The sequence below is a fragment of the Tachypleus tridentatus genome, chromosome 3 (genome assembly GCF_004210375.1).
Source record: "Tachypleus tridentatus isolate NWPU-2018 chromosome 3, ASM421037v1, whole genome shotgun sequence".
NCBI classification, from domain to species: domain Eukaryota; kingdom Metazoa; phylum Arthropoda; class Merostomata; order Xiphosura; family Limulidae; genus Tachypleus; species Tachypleus tridentatus.
Genome location: NC_134827.1, coordinates 7,990,167 through 8,007,152, shown reverse-complemented (window position 1 = coordinate 8,007,152; position 16,986 = coordinate 7,990,167). Strand labels below are relative to the sequence as shown.

Genomic DNA, 16,986 nt, shown 5'->3' with positions numbered 1-16,986 from the left:
TTTGCCTGCGTGAAATGCTAAGGTGTATATCAGGTTAAACAAGTGAATTTTATTTAACTTTTTACAAATCTTTTTTTTGGGGGCTAATAATTAGTAGCATAATGTTATTTATTTTGTCTCATTTTAACACTGTTTACTTACTTGTTGTTATTTTATTTGAATGTATCTTTATTATCATTCTTCATAACTGGCGAACTAGCAAACCAGTTTTCTTGTTGTGGTCTGTGGCTTTGGAGCTATAGTTGGTGATGGCAACATTTATGTTCTGCCTTTCTTTATGTGTCGTATTACTTCACGTTTTTGTTGTACTATTTCATTTCCCGTATTTTGTCCTGTTTATAAAATCCAGTGTTAGAGTACGTATTGATATAAGGCCCACACACACGCAATGAATTTAAACAGCAACATTTAAACAAAAGCTAAAAATAAGTACATTTGGAAAGTATGTGTTCACTTTAAGATCAAATTAAGGTCATTCATGAAATATTTTTTGCAAAAAATAATTTTGAATAACAACTTCTAATACACATATATAAAGGCCAGTTCGTTTTGATAACGAACTGGTTTTGACAGTGGCTTTTATGTTGTGCCACTTAGCAAGAAAAGTATAAACTAATATTGTTATTAATTTGAGTCTCCGTTGATTAAATACTTTATTTAACGCGTTACTGATATAACAGAAAATAGATTAATTAAGAAACGATATAAATTTAAAATTGAATCAATATTTTTACTTACATGATAAATTTTCTGCAGTTGGCTCTAGGCTAAGTAATCCTACACTACATCTTTACTTAAGGCTTTTTATATCAAAACTCACTACACTTATAGGGTTTCAGGGCGTTTCATAATGTCTTCATTTCACCCTCGCCACTCAAATTATAATGGGCAGACATTGATCAAACTATTCTATCTGGAAAAATCCATTTTGGCTTTTATGACTCCTATTTCGAGATTACCATAACACACACTGGCTTTTCTTCAAGTTAGATGCTTTTTTCAAAAATATTTTGAATTAGCTGTTTTTACAGTTTTGTTCCAATTTCTTTGGGTGAGCTGGGTCACTCGGTGTGACATCGGTAAGTCTACATACTTACAATGCTAAAATTGAGGTTTCGATTCCCCGCGGTGGACACAACAGACAGCTCAATGTGGCTTTTATCTAAAAATAAACAAACAAACAAGCAAGCAAGCAAGCATGACTTGTTGTTAACCTGTTTGGTTGCGTATAGAAGGTTTCCTGGCTTAAGACGTGATGCCGCTGAAGATGCTCTTTATTTACAGCTGAGGGCATAACAAAAGAAACAGCCAATTACGTTACTCGATTCAGAGCGTCGAACAAAGTCCTTGTTACTGTGTTGGTGTCCTGATTAGCTATCTTCTTTCTGGTCAGTCGCACAAAATTAAGGGTGACTATACTTAAACCTTAGAGGTGTTTTTTACCTGTTTGTTTAACTCACGTGCGCATAAGGTATGGATTAGACTGAAAACTCCAATCTTTATTGCATGAACACTTTTTATTTTGTAGAGAAAGACGACATTGGGCAATCTGCTGTTGTCATTGCAAGGAGCCAAACCCCGGATTTTGACATTGTAAGCCTGCAGACCTATAGCTGCCCAACTGGGATACAATATTACAAAATAATCAGTTTTTTGTTTGAACTGTTTATACGTGAAGTAATTCAGTATTAATGTTTTTGTATGGATAATCACATTTAGACAGATATTTATATTTAAAACGATAAGATAGCTGTCATTTGTTCGGATTTTGAACTTAAACAAATGTATAATACATAATATAAAAATTACTGACTTTTACATAATTTATTTATAGCATAACATACTATTAAAATGTTCGTTATTACATCACCAAAAGTTTTATGTAAACTTGATGAACGCAATATGCAAATACTTAAAATATAGTATGCACTGTGTGATTGTTATGATGACTTTTAAGGAAGAGGTAGTGGACAAATAGTGGCGGTAAGGGTGTTTTATGTTACCCGGCTCTTAATGTTCTTCCACAATGGCTCACATTATTAGTTAATTGAAGTTCACTGGCTGTAGTTTTGTCTTGCGGGATGAAGTTGTAAATTCAGGGGTCGAAGTAGTCGCCGTCGTTTGAAATGATATTACACAAGTGCAGACTCCAAATTTTTGATACCATATATCAAAATTACAGTAATTAATTTCTTGTTAAGAAGAGGTGATATGACTAAATATAAATAGTTTAGAAAGTTACCTCAGTGTGAACAAACCAAGCCATTTGGCAGTTTGCTCGCATACCTCGTCAAAAAAGAAAAAGAAAAAAGTCTTTATGTTCTGATTGATGGACTGTCTTTGGACGGTAAAAAGCAGGGGTGCATACAGCTGCGTAGTTGTGATGTTAGAGACTTGATTGTCATATATTCTTCTCCTTCATCGACGTAATTATAACTCTTGCCTTAGTGTAAAGTGTGTGGCTTTATTGCCTTATGTAAACAACATCCAAGAGACTTAGTCGTCACGGGTCGAGAAAGCTGACTTTCTATTCATCTTCAATATCAGTTGCAAACTTTAGAATATTAAAGCGTCGTAGCTTTAATATTTAACAATATATCCTTGCTCGAAACAACTAAACTTTCCCACATTTACTTCTGCACACGCAATGTTATGTCTTTACTGACTGCTACAGCAACAGTTGTGCGTGACAAGTATACTATTATAAAAAATCATTGTTTTATCAAACACAAAGGTTGTTTTGTAGCCAAAATAAATAAAAGAAGAAACAAAAACATTACAGTAGTTTACGATGAAATAGTTTGCTTTTTAGAAAATATGTATGCTTATTACACTTCCACAATTGGAAATTATTTTGTTTGTTTTGAATTTTGCGCAAAGTTACACGAGGGCTATCTGCGCTAGCCGTCCCTAATTTTGGCAGCATAAAACTAGAGGGGAGGCAGCTAGTCATTATTACCCACCGCTACCTCTTGAGCTACTATTTTATCAACGAATAGTGGAAGTGACCGTCACGTTATAACACCACCACGGCTGAAAGGACGAGCATATTTGGTGTGACGGGGATTCGAATCCTCGACCCTCAGATCATGAGTTGAGTGCCTCAACCACCAGGCTATTCTGGACCTTGGTATATGATGAAAATTATTCGTCTCTAGAACAGGTCTCCAAATTTTATTCACCAACTTTGCTTACTTTTGATTCGAAAGGTTAATAAACATTTCTAGAAAATTAGAAAACAATTAAAACAATGAAAGCGTAGTAAAACTATTATTTTTCTTAGTGGTATGAATGTGAAGGGTAAATTTAGTGTGCACGTTTTTCCAAAGTTTAATTTGCCAATTATGTAAATTATACTTTAAAATGTCTTTAAAAATTACTTTTATTTTGTTAATATTTGTCCTAAAGGAAAGCAACTTCAAAATGTATGCACGCTAAATAAGCTAGAGAACGCTGGACTGAGTGCCTGGAACACCAATACCTAAGTACCACGATAAGCACATTTTTATTCTATTTTTGCCTGTTTTAATGTATATTATATTCCTAGCGCTATTGAAACCTATCTAGATGAGGCAATTAACAACTTCATTGCTAGTTATAAATGAATATTTATTTTTGAAAACACCATTTCGGAAGTGAATGACATATCACATTGCATTATGTTCAGTGTGACTTAGTGATACGTTTTATGGGAATTAGGAGTCAACCTAAATGTAAATTCAGTTTTACATCACATTAATAAAATAGTGCGATTTGAATTATGCCAAGTTGCTTTATTTTGGTGCATTTGTGGGATGCTATTTGCTGGTTGAGCTAAAATGGAATTTTAGCGATTTTTTTCTTTCGGATGTTTTTGGCTGGATTCTACTAATGTGACTATGTTAAAATAACCCTTAAGAATAAATCGGGTACACATTAATATAAAGCCTTGTATTTTTTCTTCATTAATAACGTCGCCATGATTATCTAATTCAATATGCTGTGGTTACAGATGTACTTCATGGAGCTTTCCATTTTTCATATATACAAGATAAATAAAAATTGGGAATTAAAAACATGGAAATAGGGATGATGATAAAAGTAAGGAAACAAGGGTAAATATATTGTAGACATTAATTGCTCAAGGCTTACCTTTGGTGGAGCAAAAATATGGATATATGGTTTGAGTAAGTACTTTATACCGTATCGTATTAGTTCGAGATGTAAAATGTTAAGATGCGATTGGAAATTGTCATGAAGATTTGTTTGAAAATATACTAAGCATTTATAGTTTTTGCACAGCAGTGGGTAAATACATGCATAGACTAAAACATAACCTCTACTAAGTGAAAAAAACAACATTTACCAGTAGAAAGTCAGGCTTTTCAAATAAAACATATGCATTTAAAACATCACTTAAAGTAAAACTTTGTGTGTTTTAAAGTAGTTAGTTCACGAATGTATGTGATGTAATATTATGTGTATTGGTCTCTTTTTTTTTTTTTTTTACTTATTTGGGTCCTTAAATACGTCAGTTGCATAGTGTACAAAACATTGAGTATATACATATCAGTCATCTAATGTTTATCTATTATTGGCTAGTAATTCATGTTTCATCCTGTAAGCTTTTTACAAGAGTGCCAGCTATCTGTAAGAAAGCAACTTTCAAGACGGTAAGGACAACATCGTTTGCACTAAAATTATGACGTTTTGTAGCTTATGTAAAATAAATAAAAAACAAATCGACTTTACAATACCCCTACATTCTTCGAAGTATTTTATTCAGTATTTTACAAAGGTTTGGGTGCGATATACCAAGCCGTTTTTATTGTAGGCTGGCAAGAAATGAATAATAACTAGAATAAATATTATTACATACGGGCCGTTTTGAGCGGATTATACTTTCTTTGTAAGTCTAATATGGTTATTTTTGTTTTGTGGATTTTATATGTGTACAGCTGTAGCAGTCAATGACAAGTATTTTAAAATGTTGTTTGAATTAAATCTTTACTGTTTAAGGTGCTTTTTTGCTCGAACGTTCTATTAGGGTCCTGCGCAATGCCTCGCGATTCCCATTATGAATCACTGTTTGGATTCATGACATCTTGAACTTCTTTGAAAAACATATATCATTCTATCTGGATTTCCTTTCAGGAAATCAAAAGTCACCGGAATTGTTGATAAGTTATTTTGTCTCACTTTGTTTTCTGTTTTAATTTAGGTTAAACAAATAGATGTATTCGAGGGCGGAGAAGTGAATTGTTTTGGATTCTTTAGAAGGTCAGCATCAGATGTGCAGAATGACTTTATGTGTGCTTTGATTTAAGAGTCTCTTGAGATTTGATAAATGCACAGAAACGCTAAAGAAGATACTTGAGCAAATACGAGTGAATAACAGGAGGTGCAGAGCCCTAAATACAACTGTGTTAAACAGTATACAAATATACGCATGTTTTTGTGTGCTTTTAATAACGCTTTTAGATTTGTTGGAACAGAAAATCCTTCCATAGAGAGCTTGATACAGATTGTATATTAGATGCATGTGATTTTGAATGGCGCATCTAGAATTTGAAACTGATATTCAGTTATTATTAAAATAATCGTGAATAGAAAGAGTGCACGTGAATGTCATTTTAGTTACGTATTCAACATTGGAAATCATTTATTTTGTAGTTGAAAGCGATTTTTACAACACAATAATGAAAGATAAACCTAACTATAAAATCTCGCAATATTTCTTTTGTCGAACGAGATAAGCAGTACACATGAAAGTGTACTAAAACGTATGTGTTGATTTGGAGTTAATGTTAACAAAAATGAAAATAGTTGAATATCTTTATATAGGGAATCTTGAGTAAATTATGTCATAATTCAAAACTGGTATCGGTTGGATTATACAATCTGTTCGCCCACATTATATACTAATGCTTTCTTTTCCAGTCTTTAATTTTAAATTACTATCTCCAGGGAGGACCGCCAGTCAGCAGCAACCTACTCCCATTCACAATGGGGAACAATCACTCTTAGACTGCAGCAAATATTTTGAGGTATCGCACGGATTTGAACCTGTCTCGCCAGCTTCTGAGTCGAGCGCTCTTCTACAAGGCCAACCTGCGCCCCTCGTGTTACATACTTTTACGATGGAGCACAATAATCAAACAAAAAATCTTGAGCGTTTATCTTTGTATCTGTGCCTAAGTATAAGAATGTGCTTTAACTAAAGAAGGTAGAGGCCGTCTCTGTAGTTATCTGGTCTGCTTGAGACAATGACAACTCAGGTCTGTGTTGGTTTTTATTGTCTTGAAATTTTTGTCTTTTCTACAGTAATTCTTGCACGCTGAATCCGAATACTTTTTCTCTATCACGTACATATTTTTCACAAAACGACTCATGTACTTTTACATAAATGAATCATTTTTATTTAAATCGGGCCATATTTCATGTTTAAAATGTTGACAACCACTAGCTATAAATTTCTTTAGACGAATAATGACGTGATATATCGATCGTTCTAGAACCCATATATAACAAAGATAATAATAAAAAAAAGATATTGGTATACTGTTTACTTTTTGAATACGCTATACGTTTGTATATTTTTTGGGGCCCGGCATGGCCAAATGGTTAAGGCAAAGGTCGCGGATTCGAATTCCTGTCACACCAAACATGCTTGCTCTTTCAGCCGTGGGGGCGCTATAATATGATGGTCAATCCCACTGTTCGTTAGTAAAAGAGTAGCTCAAGAGTTGGCAGTGGGTGGTGATAACTAGCTACCTTCCCGCTAGTCTTACACTGCTAAATTAGGGACGGCTAGCGCAGATTACCCTCTTTAGCTTTGCGCGAAAGTTAAAACAAACCAAGTATTTTGTTTGGTAACATAAAGGTACACCAATCTTACCTGCAAGTTAATTTTGATAAATAAAATAGGAAGTATCTTTTATTGCTAATATGTAAATTCGTGTGTGTTTGTGTGTGTTTTCTTATAGCAAAGCCAAAACCCCTGATTTTAGTGTTGTAAATTTGTAGACATACCGCTATACTAGCGGGGGGCAATATGTGAATTCATTACTAAGAAATTTTGTTTGTTAGTTTAGTTATTTTAATGTGGTACTTTTTTACGTCACAGAGAAAAAATATGGGCATATGTTAACACAACTTTATATATTCGTATAAACCGATTACACCAAAATGAAAGCTCAAATCATTTATCTAAAATTATTTAGTGAACAGTAATTTTGAGTTATTTCAACATGAACGAAATAATTTGATCTAAGTAAAAGTATTTTCTTCCCGATTTAAAAAAAACAAAACACCTTACTTGATAGGAAAAAAAAAGAATGGAAAATCCGTTATTAAAACCAAAATAATATTTATAAAGTTTAAATAAAAGGATTTGTTTGTTTGTTTTTTTGGAATTTCGCACAAAGCTACTCGAGGGCTATCTGTGCTAGCCGTCCCTAATTTAGCATTGTAAGACTAGAGGGAAGGCAGCTAGTCATCACCAACCACCGCCAACTTTTGGACTACTCTTTTACCAACTAATAGTGGGATTTACCGTAACATTATAACGTCCACACGGCTGAAAGGGTTAGCATGTTTGGTGTGACGGGTATTCGAATCCGCGACCTTCAGATTACGAGTCGTACGCCTTACGCGCTTGGCTAAATAAAAGGAAGATCAGTTTTTGAAAGTTATATTTCAAGACTTAGATAATGTAAAACATTTCTATGTTTTCCTCGTTTTTTTTACTTCATACAGATATTAGAATGAAGACCGTCAAATCTATGATGACGATCAGATTTATGACATATTTTGTTGCTTGCATTTGGTAGTTAAAAACGTAGTTTCTTATTGTACACTTATCTCCTCGGTTTTACTTTTAATTATTGAGTTTGAAACACCACTTAAGAAATATACAGTTTGCAAAATTTGCATTATTCAGAATGTGTCTCTGTTAAATAAATGAAGCGTTTAGAATCAATCTCTTAAAGTTGATTAACTAAAAAAATCAATAAAAATTCGAGTGATATCAAATAGGATTAGTAATCAAATTTGTGTACAGTGAATCTTAATTGACTGGAGTTGGCGAAGTCAGTTTTTTTTAACCGTGGCACAGTGGTTCATAGAATGGTTATGGATTTTTTTTCTCTGTGTGTGTGTTTTGTTAAGTACAAAACTTTAGCTTATATCTTCTTCTCTCTTCCAGATTTGAGATGTATTTGCAGTTTTGGACGCAGAAGATCAAACTATATCAATTGATTATTTGACTGCGCCCATGGTCTTATAGATTAATTTATATCAATCATGCCTAAAAGAATTTTATTTTGAGAGTTGGCTTGTAGAATGTGTAATAAAATAGAATATGGTATGTGCATGCCCTCACGCTTTGTATTAATACGCTGGTTATTGTTGTTTTCTATGAAGCACAAATCTACACAAAGGGCTATCTGTGTTCTGCATACCACGAGTATCGAAACCCAATTTATAACAGCATAAGTCCGGTGACATACCGCTGTGTCACTGGAGGGATAGGTATGGCTTTGATCAAGTTTTTGATTTTTAATATTCCTTAATAAACTCTAACAAGGTCCTCATACCGTTATTTCAGATTACGAAAATTTGTTCGCTTGTTTGTTCTTTAAATTTCGCACAAAGCTACTTGAGGGCTATCTGTGCTGCTTGTCCCTAATTTAGCAGTGTAAGACTAGAGGGAAGGCAGCTAGTCATCACCAACCACCGCCAACTCTTGGACTACTCTTTTACCAACTAATAGTGGGATTAACCGTAACATTATAACATCCACACGGCTGAAAGGGTTAGCATGTTTGGTGTGAAATAATCCGCGACCTTCAGATTACGACTCGAGCACCCTAACCACCTGGCCACGCTGGGCCAGATTACGAAAAATAATGCCTGTTAAAAACGCTAAGAAAATGTATAACATAATATCGTACAGTTGTAGTATTACCTGTTCACAGCTGAATGAATATGCAACGCAATTTTATTTTGTAATAAATGTGCATTAAAAACTGAATTAAGTTTCAAGAAAGAATTTCTTAATGATGATGCTAAGAAAGAAAATACGATAAAAATAAATAAACTAGAAAATTATTTAAAAACCAGTTGTAAACCGAGAGCTTTCAGATGGTATTTATTTCTTCTTTATGACATAATTAAACGATATATTTTACATTGTATTACATAGTATTATAATATTCATTACATCTAGAGTAATTGTATAACATGCCCTCTATTGTATAAGAAGCTCGTACTTTTAAATTTTGTTTGTATTTTCTCGAAGGGCTCTAGCATGGCCTGGTGGTTAGGCGCTTGACTTACAGTTTGCGATTACAAGTTCGAATTTTGCCACCAAATACGCTCGGCCTTTCAGATGAGGGGCGTCATTATGTGACGGTCAATTCCACTTCTTGTTGGTAAAGAGTAGCTCAAAAGTTGGCTGTAGATTGTGTTGATTGGCTAGCTTCCCTCTAATATTTCACTTCTAAGTTAGAGACGCGGATACTTTCGAATAGCTTTGTGCGATATTGAACAAACAAACCAGGCCCGGCATGGTCAGGTGGGTTAATACGTTCGACTCGTAATCTGAGGGTCGCAGGTTCGAATCCCCGTCGCACCAAACATGCTAGACCTTTCAGCCGTGAGGGCGTTGTAAGTAACGGTCAATCTCACTATTCGTTGGTAAAAGAGATGTCCAAGAGTGGGTGGTGATGACTATCAGCCTTCCCTCTAGTCTTACACCGCTAAGTCAGGAATGGCTAGCGCAGATAACCCTCTTGTAGCTATGCGCGAAATTTAAAAAACAAACAAACAAGTCATTTTCTCTAGTTTAATTTCGTAAAATGAGTTCATTATGATTTTGATTTCGTACAATATGTGTATATATATATATATATATATATATATATATATATATATGCTATTGTGGATAGAAACCATCTTTTATTTGTGACCTTTTTCATTCACAAGTTCTAGTTATGAGACATCTGTTATTTATAGTTAAAAGTTGGTGTTTTTGAATAAGCATTTTCATCACAAATAGGACGGATTATTAGTTGTGTGTTTCAAGTTTACAATAAAATTATTTTTGTAATTCAAATACACACAGATATATGTGTAAATAAATTTAGTGTTTTCACGTGATTATAGGTTTCACTCGATTCGTAAATTGCGAGAATGAACGTCAAACATTACTAGGTGTATATATTGTATAAAGAATTGTGAAAACAGGATTATCTTAATCTTGATGTAAAATACACATGACCTTAAAATTGATCAAAATAATTAAGGGATAGTCAGAACTCTATATCTTCTAGCTATTACTAGGCACAGTTATTGTTATTAAATAACGATAATACAGGTACATCATTGTTGACAATAGGTTTTGAAAAAATGGGCTCGAAGGAACAAGTGGGTCCGCTCGTGAACTGAATCAACAGGACAGAGTGGCAAAATGATGACAAAATAGTATATAAAGGGTTAAAGAGAATTTCATAAGAGTGATCTTGGTACTAAAAGAGTAATGTTGTGGTTCCTCACTGTCAAGTCCACAAAACGGCCTTCGTCAGTAGTGTCGTAGATTGATAATATGACATATTCGTGAATGTCTTGCTTTCATATACGAATCACATTTCAGCCACATCTGGAGATTCCTGGAATCAGACCTAACCCCCAGTTTCAGGGAAGAAGGGCAGTCACATCGCGTTGATGACTTATTGTTTGGGCAGGGATCAGTATTGGTAACTAGACTAATTTTTATGTGACCCGACATTATACATGAATATAGAGATATACAATCTTAAAACTATAAGTGTAGCTGCGTTCCGGTGCATTTGGTCAACATTTTCTTAAGGTGGGTGATAACTCTCAACCTCTCGTGATCAGTTCCCTGAAAGAAGAGTAGTTCGAAACAGATGAACAGATTACTGAACTTGAATCCCAATAGACGCTTCGCAGCACGTGATTAATCTCAAAGCGAAACGGTGATGATGAACTGGAAGCAACTGTGACGGAGTGATATTCCTCTGACACCTCAAAAGTACATTTATTCACTAGTTTTATTCTTGGCACATTGAGGTACAACTTGTTTTAGTGTCAGAAACGGTCACTTTTGAATAAACATTTTGTGGTAATTTCGTTAGTTGCGAATACCAAAAGAGTATTTCTGGACACGATTTCAATAGCAGATATTTGTGTGTTTAATCACAATACTGACAACCAGGCACTTGTTTTGCATAAGAATAAGCTATGGAATGCTATGATATTATTTGATAATTATACATTAACAGTCGTGTTGTCTTAGTGCTAGAATATATAGAAAGTGTTAATTATCCGTTAGTTATTTGGAGCAGAGTAGTTAAATGAATGCACAAGAATCTGACTTTGCTGTTTACTCCTGTATAATATTTGTTATATTTCAGTAGCCGTCTCTGACATCGAGTATTGATTTATCTTAATTTACATATATAAACATTTGTTTAAAATGTGATTTTGGTCTGCAGAATTCTTTCTATTTTATGTTTGCAATTCTATCTCACTTTTCAATTGTTTTTACCTACAATAGAGGGTTAATCCCACTGGTTTATTAGCCCTTACCCAAATAATTCATGTTCCACGTTTGTTTCGCTTTTGTTTTGGCCCAAACATTATGAGACGACGAGCGATTTTGGTTGTTAAAAAGTAGAGAGCAAATATTTTCAACCTCAAAAACGTGATTCAATTTTATACGATTTCATTGTTTGCATTGGGACACTGAAGGCATTTTTAAAAATCAATCTTCGACTGAAAAATAGATGGATGATGTATTTGGTACTTTTCGTGTTACAGATAATTTGATATAGTTGAGGCCTTCTTCTGAACCTGCATAGACCTAGCCAGGCAAGTCAGCCGTAACAGTGGACAAACTACATAATTTGCCAGGTTCGAGCCGTGTTGCTACTGTACGCCTTATGTACTTCCAACCGTTTCTACGTTATACAAATGACAGCCCGTCCCATAACTTTGTTTGAAGAGATGAGAAAGCTGTGTTTTTGGCAGCAGGCATTGCCGATTGGCTGCCCTGCCTCTGATTAATAGTTTCAAATTAGAGAAAGCTACATCTGAACCTTAGGCAACTTTGACCTGGTGTTTAGCTCATTTGTTATTTATGGCTCTATTCAGGTTTCGATTTTAAATGATTTCTAGTTCAAGAAAGCAACGATTTAAAGACGAGAATTCGGAATTTTCCATGAAAGCATGAAATTTCGTAGTAGAGCGTTTACACCAATAAGAGACTTCCAAACTACATCCTATTCCAAACATTCGTCAACTTAAAAGTGAAGGATTTGGTCACGAAAGAGAATGATTCTACTTAAAAGCCATTGCACATTGAAGCTGGGCATATCTCCTAGCAATGTTAACGTAATAATAAACAAAGGTTGAAAGTTAACGAAGACTCACTAGCCAAATATAACAAGCTTCCAACCACACTTTAAAATCAGCGACTGTTTTCATAATAAATATGGACCCCAAACCACGAACTTTTTGGCCATGTGATTCAGCGCATATGGATTTTTGCGTTTCTATTTTGACTAAATGGGGTCTTAGGAAAAAGGTTCAATACAGCGGAGCGTCTATGAAAGAGTCAAGTTTTTATAGTTATGTGGTTAAGAAAGTGGAAACTATGGAGTCAAGTGGTGCTTTATCGTTGTCATTTGTTCGACTGCGATCAACAATGAAAGGAGTAATTCCACGAGCGGCACGGGATTTAAACGTTATCATTATAAAGTGCAATTACTTTTCTGCATTTTATGAAATTTTTCTTTTCAGGTAAATTTGTTTTAGCTTGCTTCTGAGCTAGTTCTTTTTTAAATTCATAATACATTGGTATTAATTATTTTCTTTTTTTCTAGTGCATTAAGGCCTGGCACATCCGGGTGGTTAGGGCGCTCGACTCGTAATCTGAGTGTCGCGGGTTCGAATGCCCGTCACACCAAACATGCTCGTTCTATCAGCCATGGGGTAATCAGAGGGTCGCGGGTTCGAATGCCCATCACACCAAACATGCTTGTCCTTTCAGTCGTGAGAACATTATAATGTTACCATCAATCTCACTATTCATTGCTAAAAGAGTAGCTCAAGAGTTGGCAGTGAGTGGTCATTACTAGCTGCCTTTCCTCTAGTCTTTCACTGTTAAATTACGGACGGCTAGCGCAGATAGCCCTGATGTACCTTGGCGCGAAATTACAAACAAACAAACTAGTGCAATGGTATTTTAGGTATCTTTGCAGTTTTTTTCCTTCACATTTTTAACATTTTTAGGCGAGATTAGTAAATAATTATTTATACGTATAAATAATCTTTTTTAGTACCTATGCGCACATAGTGTCAGAATCAATAATGACACTTAAAAAACTTTAAATATTGTACAACGTTTTAGGGATGGACTTGTGTCGATAAATCTTAACATTCCTTCTTAATGGAAGCAAAGGATATCGCGGAATTTAGTTTTCCTACTAATGAATTAATATTGTCATCAGGTTTCTATAGCAGATAATATGCAGGTATTATTTTACTGCAGTGTTAGTTATAAAACTTTTTCCCCCACTGGCATAACGGTATTCTGCGGACTTACAACGCTAGAAACCGGGTTTCGATACCCGTGGTAGTCAGAGCACAAATGGCTTATCGTGAAGCTTTGTTCATAACTTCAAAACATAGTTTGCCCCTGCCCCCAGTGGCACACCAATGTCTGCGGACTCACACTGTTAGAAACCGGTTTTCGATACCCGTGGTGGAAAGAGCACAGATAGCCCATTGCGTAGCTTTGTTTTTAATTCCAAAAAAATTTTCTCTCACAAGAAATTGTGAAACTACGGTTATATTAATATATTTGCAGTAATCGCATCGTATGTAAATTTAAGCACATTAGCGTAATTTTAAATATTTATAGCTGTTTTATTTTCGTATTAAATACATTAATAATTATGTATCTTTTTCCAGGGAGGTTAAAGAAGTCAGCCAAGCTGGAGACTACAAAGGAAGGTGGATCTTACCCTGTCTTGTGGCGCCCTCTTCGGCCACCAGGCTGGAATCCCAGAGGTGGCTCTCAACTCTGTGAGGCTTTTAACATGAGTGAACCCCCAATAGGTGGCGCTACGAATCATGCGACAGGAGACGCCACCGATAGTCATGTCTATGAGAAATTGGAAGCTTGGTTAGACGAGCATCCAACGTTTGTAGTCGATTATTTTGTGAGAAAAGCTTCCCGACAAATGGTTGATGCCTGGCTTTTGGCCCACGCTGTTCCTCAGAGCATTGTGTGTGAGAGTAATTCAAGCCCGACTAGTCCGACGTCACGTCCTGGTTCGGGAGCGGCCACACCAGTTCGTAAAATCTCTGCTCATGAATTTGAACGTGGTGGAATTCTTCGGCCAATGGTAACCACAACCATAGATGGAACGCCAACATTCATTTCCTTACCTCTTCAAGAAGAGTGTAATATACCGGTTGGACAACGGTCATCACGGAAGAACCGACAACAGCTTCAAGCGTTGAACGAAAAAGAACTGATATTTGAACTAGTAAAGGATATTTGTAATGATTTAGAAGTACGAAGCCTTTGTCATAAAATTCTCCAAAATGTTAGCATAATTACTCACGCCGACAGATGTTCCCTATTTTTGGTTAAGGGCGAAAAGAATTGTCCAAATCGATGTTTGGTCAGCCAGCTTTTGATGTGTCAAGCGATTCTACTTTGGAACAAGTGGAACAAAAGGAAGAGATTAGCGTTCCTTGGGGAACAGGGATTGTTGGATACGTAGCCAAGAGCGGGGAATCAGTCAATATTCCGGACTGTTACCAGGTAAACACATAAATTAGTAAAGATAATATTGTGTAATAAGAAGTAACTGAAGTTACAGCCTAAGCACATTTTGAAATTTACTTTTTTAATATTCATATTATTTACTTTATTATCGCTCCCCGCTAGTACAGCAGTAAGTCTACAGATTTACAGCGCTAAAATTGGGGGTTCGATTCCCCTAGGTGGGCTCAGCAGATAGCTGGATGTGGCTCTGCTATAAGAAAACACACAAACACACATACTTTATTATCCAAGGTTTTGGTTCTTTGTTTTTAGAGCTTTAATTAAAATGTGTCATTTGTACAGAAACTTGAAAGTCCCTGTTGTTAGAAACAAAAGTTATCTTTTCATATTAAAATTACCATATTTAAGGATCATGCAATGTATTTAACTGTAAGCTAGAGATGAATATTTTTTCTAAGTGAGTAACATAACATATTTGTTTTCTAATAAATTATTTTCAGTTTTCAGAAATGTATTGTAATAACTTTTATTCTGCCCAAAAATGGGCTTATTATGTTAAATTGAGTTTCGATACCCACTGCGGGCAGAGCACAGATAGAGTAAGCCCGTTGTGTTGCTTTGTTCTTTACAACAGACATACAGCTAAAACTGTTATTCACGTCTTACATTCTGTGATAATTTTACCAATGTCGGCAGTGTCATCTGCATTGAATACAATGATGATCTGTGGACAGATACTTTCCTCAAAACCTTATGTGAGGATATACGGGGCCCTACAAATACTTTTTTGTTATATTGGGGGACTAAATTTTCACAGTTCATAACGTACTAATATTTTCTAGTTATGTTGTCAACACATTATTGATTGTACACATAATACCATATTTGAAAACAAACAAAACATTAACATACATAGTGTATACTTTACCTACTGGCAAAAAGAATACATTTAACTGATCATTACAATATATAAATAAGCTTAAGTCATTAAAATACGTAAATATATATGATTATTTTAAAATCAAACATAAATGTCTGGATTTGCTAAAATCTAATGCTACCAGCTGTAATATTTCTTTGACCTTAAAGAATTAACACTGTTAAATATAGTTCGTTGAACCGGGTTGAGATACTAGTGGTGAGCAAACCACAACTAGCCCATTGTGTAGCTTTGTGCTTAACCTCAAGCAAACAAAAACATAGCTTGTTGTTCAGAAATTATGTGGGGGGCATGCATCCCCACTGTCTTTACCTCCTACGATTCTGATATTCACATCAAATAACTCATGAGAATTCTTGATAAATATCACCAAAATCTTCAAGATATATGTGTTTATAATGCTCGTTTTTTCCACGTGGCTAGGTGGTTTGGGCATTCGACTTGTATTTTAAGTGTCGCGGGCTCGAATCCCCGTCACATCAAACATTCTTGTCTTTTCAACCATAGGGGCGTTAAATGTTTCGGCCAATCCCACTATTCGTTGGTAAAAGAGTAGCCCAAAAGTTGGCGGTGGGTGGTGATGACTAGCTGCCTTCCTTATAGTTTTACACTGCTAAATTAGGAACGGCTAGCGCAGATAGCCCTTGTGTAGCTTATCGCAAGAAATTCAAAACAAACAAACATTTGCATGACAATCAACTCCTTTGGAACGAACTTAACTTCATCAAGTTTGGGGAAAAAATACTTTTTATGGGTGTGAACATGTAAGAACCATGACATAAGGATAAAACTTGCAGGAATATTAGTAAAATAAATGCGTTAGAGATAATATGTATGGAAACTCCGATAGCCTAACGAAGTGTTATATTATAAAGACAAAGCTTTACTCTGAATTTATAGAGAAAATGGTTTGAAACAACAAAAAAAGAAAGCTTACGTTTGGGTTTAAACGCTAAATAATTCTCACGTGGTACAAATAAATATACTTTTGAGGTTATAAATAGGTTTAAGTTACCAATTAGCAGTGAGAGTTGAGTACAAGCAACACATCCAAAATATTTATTTAACTTATGACTGGGTCTACTTTTCCTTTTTCTTGACTTCAAAATAAACAAGTAAATAAGTAAAATATTTGTATAAAAACCGCTGTTCGAATAAAACCCGAGATCGAAGGAAAAGTGTTGGAATCGCTTTGTTTTACTGCTGTTTTAGTGTGGATTCAGCTCCCTGCTGGTACAGCGGT

The 16,986-nt window shown here is 35.0% G+C and overlaps 1 pseudogene across 1 annotated transcript in view; it reads left to right on the top strand.

Moving 5' to 3' along the window:
- Window positions 1-16,986, top strand: part of LOC143246290 (dual 3',5'-cyclic-AMP and -GMP phosphodiesterase 11-like) — a 119,410-nt pseudogene that overhangs the window by 43,679 nt on the left and 58,745 nt on the right. The window contains exon 2 of the transcript XR_013025903.1: window positions 13,978-14,839. The product of XR_013025903.1 is annotated as a dual 3',5'-cyclic-AMP and -GMP phosphodiesterase 11-like (transcript). The remainder of the gene's footprint in view (window positions 1-13,977; window positions 14,840-16,986) is intronic.